Source organism: Urocitellus parryii, chromosome 8, assembly GCF_045843805.1.
Source record: "Urocitellus parryii isolate mUroPar1 chromosome 8, mUroPar1.hap1, whole genome shotgun sequence".
Classification (NCBI taxonomy): Eukaryota; Metazoa; Chordata; class Mammalia; order Rodentia; family Sciuridae; genus Urocitellus; species Urocitellus parryii.
In genome coordinates this window covers 123,653,173-123,658,206 of record NC_135538.1, presented here as the reverse complement: position 1 = coordinate 123,658,206, position 5,034 = coordinate 123,653,173, and the positions used below count along the sequence as shown (strand labels likewise).

The 5,034-nt window shown below is 40.5% G+C and overlaps 1 pseudogene; it reads right to left on the bottom strand.

Annotated features, from left to right (window-relative positions):
- Positions 1-1,578: 1,578 nt before the first annotated feature.
- On the bottom strand, positions 1,579-2,529 carry LOC113178112 (heterogeneous nuclear ribonucleoproteins A2/B1 pseudogene; annotated as a pseudogene).
- Between the last annotated feature and the right edge of the window lie 2,505 nt (positions 2,530-5,034).

Below are 5,034 nucleotides of genomic sequence, written 5' to 3'. Positions count from 1 at the left end.
GCTGCTAAAACTTGAACCTAATCACATTCCATTTAATTACTCTTACAAGGTGATGCTGACCCTGGAAACCCTGGATTCAAGAAATATTGGCTATAAGGAAAATGCAGTTTATTAGGCTCCCTTACCCAGATGTCCAAGGAGCAATGTGTTATGGAAGTCAGGAGCAATGTGTTATGGAAGTCAGAAGCAACAGTCCCTGTGTAGTCTTATATAACGCATGAAGTCATATTTGGCATGCTGCAGATTTTGTTGTAATCTTGTACATAAGATAAACAGGACTTTCTGCTCTCCTATCCATCAATAAAGATATGTCAGATATCTCTTCAGCCCCATGTATCTTCTTGAATTTGTCTAAATCATCAATTAACCTGCCTGGGATAAAGTAGTTATACCATACTGGCTCAGTACCTCCAATGGTCCATTGCTCTTTTTCTTTCAGAGTTTCCTTCCTTACTTTCTATTACCTAAATCATAGCATTTGTGAAAGTAAAAACAAAATTCCAAGGCAGGTATCTGCACCAGGCAACTGCTGATACCAACTACCATCAATACACAGATGTAGGTGTTCCCCTGAGCTCATTCCACTAATCTTACCAGAGCTTGACCTCGCTTTTTCTGTCTTGCAGTTGGAAAACAGTCAATAACCAGGCAATTTTTTTAAATATTTTTAAAGCATAATTAAAAGTTTAGCCCCAATCAAGAGAGAGCTCAGGTATAATACTTGGACTATTTTCCATAACAATGTCACTCACTGCTGTTCCCCATCACCCATTCTCACAGAGAAAAAAAAACAGTCCCTATTAAAAACCAACCACTTTCTATCTTCCCAGGGATCTGTTCTTTGATTTAAGTTTCTTAGATCCACTGAGTTATTCTTTGTTTGCCATTTCTATAAGCAAGTTAAACACATGAGGACAGAAAATTCTTCTCAACTGTTTGCCATGAAAAAGGCCAAAACTCATTGTTACTTTTTCTGTACTCAAGATTTCCTAATTTGTGAGTTCATTTACAGGAAAAAAATCATACATTTAGAAAAGGTAAAATGAACAATGCACATTTTTAATTTAAGTGCAGTTTACTATTAATATTAAAATGAAAAATAAAAATTAGTCCAAATAGATGAATATATTCAGTATTAAATAAGACATGAAAATTAATTAGAAGGAATAAAATTTAAATTAAATATTGGTTATCTCTGTGTTTCAAATTGTTTAACTTTCCTTCTCCCAACATAATAAACTATAAAAAATAACAATAATAATAATGATCCACTCTAGATTTTTCTTCAAATTTTTGAATTTTTTTTTAACTGTCTCAAAGGCTTTTATTATTTTTATTTTTATTTTTTACAATCCTTCCCCCACAGTAAGTTAATGTTATTAAATAATCTAATCCATTCCCAAAATGGCTCTCTGCATCTGCTCTGATGTCTTCTGCCATATCATTGCATATTTATGCATGACTGAGATAAGAATTTCCTTAACATTGTTATTTTGATAACCTGAAGCTGTTCAGTTACCTTTGAGCTCTCATCCTCTCCCATTTATACAATGAAGCTCAAGGCAAATAGGATGAAGCTCAGTATTGGCTCCTCCCACCATAACCCTCACTTCCTCCAGGACCATAATTTCCTCTACCACACAGTTGCCCCATGTTCCTGCTACCCAAGTTTCCACTCTTCATTAGACTATATTTAGAAGGTTGCTGGTTATAATTTCCAAAATCATTATAACTTCCACTTCCATAGTTTCCTCCTCCATAGTTGTCATAACCACCTCTATAGCCCCCACCCCGGTTTCCATAGCCAGATCCTCTACCACCATAGCCTCCTCTTCCTCCTCCATAACCAGGACTACCTCCAAAATTGCCACTTCCAGGTCCTCCTCCAGATCCATTAGAGACATCCCCAAATCCACCTCCGCTTCCATATCCATCAGATCTTCCTCTGAAGTTGCCTCCTCTTCCACTCCTGGAACTTTGGACTTTTTGCATTTCTTGTCTAGACAAAGCCTTTCTTACTTCTGCATTATGACCACTGATGGTGTGGTATTTTTGCAATACAATTTTGTCCTCAGGACATGGTCATCAAAAGTAACAAAACCAAAGCCTCTTTTCTTTCCAGACTGCCTATCCGTAATTATCTCAATGGTGTCAATTTTTCCATATTCTTCAAAGTAATCTCTAAGGTGGTGTTCCTCGGTATCTTCTCTAATTCCACCAACAAACAGCTTCTTCACAGTCACAGGAGCCCCTGGTTTTCCAGATTCCTCTCTTGCTACAGCTGATTTTGGCTCAACCACTCTGCCATTTTGAATGAGGTCTTGAAGCCATGGCAGCATCAACCTCAGCCTTGGCTGAGAAAGTTACAAAACCAAATCCTCTTGATCTTTTGCTTGCAGGATCCCTCATAACCACACAATCTGTAAGTTTTCCCCATTGCTCATAGTAGTTTCTTAAACTTTCTTCTGTGGTTTTAAAACTTAAGCCACCAATGAAGAATTTACAGAACTGTACCTTTTCTCTCTCCATCATGGACTCAGTCGCTTCAGCCCAATTTCCCCGCAGGCAAGTGAGATAAGAGAGGTCTCCACAGACAAACACAAACCAGACTCTTCCTGGCGCTGGAGTGAGAACTTACACCTGAAGAGCACCTCCACACAGGACCAGCACTGCTGCTACTGCCGCTGCTTTTCTAGAACCTTCCCCTGACTAACTCCAATTTATTTTTAAAATGGACTTGCTCCTCCCTAATATCAGGGAAATGGGATTACCTTTTTTCCCCAAATTAGGCAGATTTATCTGTCCTTGAGTTCACACCTGTCGCGACCCCTTGCCCGCAAGGAAGACGCAACTCGGGAATCTTCTCTCAGCAGTTTATTCAGGTCCTTGATACTTTTTCTTCTTTCAGCTGTTTATTCAGGCCTTTGTATTGACATGTCTTTTAGCTTCTACTGCTACTCCTACTACTACTTCTACTACTACTGCCACTACTCCTACTGCCGTGTGCCCCAGCCTTAATAAAGCAGATAAAGCCCCAATGCACAACTGCCACGTGGACTTTTCTCATAGGGTGCCAAGTCACAGCGTGCCAACTCATTCTGATAAGGAGTTGTTTGTCACAGACTACAGGGGAAACCAGCGCCATCTTGTAATGGCGGCCACAGTTCACAGAAACGGCTCACCACAGTTCCCCCTTTTTTGTTTTTGTATGACAATACAGGCGAGAGTAGAGGTCCTATCCCACTGTGCAGAAGTGGCTGCATAGTATGGCCCAGCCTTAAGGAGGGCCCTTCCCCAAACCTGAGGCCATATCAGCCGACGCCTTTTTTCGTGGGGCGGGGCATGGACGTCCAACCCGCATGCAATAGGACATGCTCCCCTTGAGGTCCACTTCAAGGATCACTCAAGTGCAGTGCCTTGCCTCGTATCCTGTATCGTGACGATGGTGGACGAAGGGGGACAGCTGAGGCTGTCTTTGTAGTGCAGACAAAATTAAGTTGGCAACACCCTAAGAGAAAGGCACGGACAATAGAGAGGGGGAGAAATTTGGTTGTGACATCTGCCATTGTTAGATAAAGGTCAAGACGTTCCCGTGGAGCACATATGTCATGGCCTTGTGAACTGGCCACTTTGACATGCAGAACAAGGAATTGGGGGCTGGGCCCCGGGGGCCAGGGAAGGCCTGCTATCAGCAAGTTCCCCTCTTTTGTTTATTGCATGTCAAAGGGAATCAAGTAGCCCCTGTCTTAGGTCGTCCACCGCCCCTGCACTGCTTACCCGTCTCTGGGGAGGCCCCATTCCCCTGTCTTAGGTTGCAGTGCAAGCGTGGAAGTTGCCCGTCACTGGGTACTACAAGATCAGCTCAGCGTGTTGTGGCCAACAGGACATTGTTATGGTAACCGCCTCCATAAACAGGACCCATGACCATCACCATCAAATGGCAGGTGTAGTTGGACTGTAAGATTAGCTAGCAAAGATCCTAGTGCAGAAAGGCAGGGAGGAGAGGTATGCACAAAGGAAAGATATGGTAGAAGTTCCAGTATTAGAAGAATGACAAAAGAAGGACATGTCGATCCCAGTGCAATGTTATAATAACTTGGGGTGCAACGACCATGTCAAAGGTTTACTGTTTAAGATGCGAAAGCCAGACCTGTGGCGAGTTGCCGTTTTCTAAAGCAGCAAGAGCTTGTATGATCATAGCCTTATCGTGAGCACTGCGGGCCTTGAGACGACAGAGAAGCCACAAACAAAGAATCACACCAAAGCAACACATAGTGCCAAAAATGTCTACTCCCACCCACTCCTTAAAAAAGGAAAAGGCAGAAGATATCCAAAATATCCAAGTGGTGAATTGACTCAAGGTCACTGGTTTGACACGGGTGCTATTCAAAACAGCAATCTGAGTTAGTTGAGACTGGATCAAGTTTTCTGCTTCCATGGACCAGGTTCCGGATAGATATTCTCCGATGATGCATGAGGCATTTCTGGAATCATAAAATCTGACAGAGGTTATACATAAATGTGCTCGTTGATCAATACAACCCAAATGTACTAGGTCAGACAATTCCTCAACTTGAGCTTGAAGTAACTCTATCCTTTGATTAGCAGCCAAAATCCCAGATAAAATGTGTTGATTAATTCTACTTTGAGATTTAGAAATTACTTGATTGTATTTTTACTGAAAAGCAAATTTATAGTAAACACATTTATCTCAAATATCTGTAACTGAAAAGGCAGAGTATCTGATAAATGTAAATATAAAACATAAATTATGGGTTTTCTGTTGAAGAAAAACAATTAGGCAAATATATATTAACTAATTAATTAGGCATGTACTAATTAATTTATAGATTAACAAATATAGGTTATCTAAATATCTAAAATATATATATATATTAAGAATAAGAATATGACTTATAATTTTATTAACTTTATGTAACCACGTGGTCTTAAAATATTTGGATCCATTTAAATTTATTTTTAACTAGGAGTGCACTCTTCTATGTGACGTCACTTGATGTAACTGAAATAAGA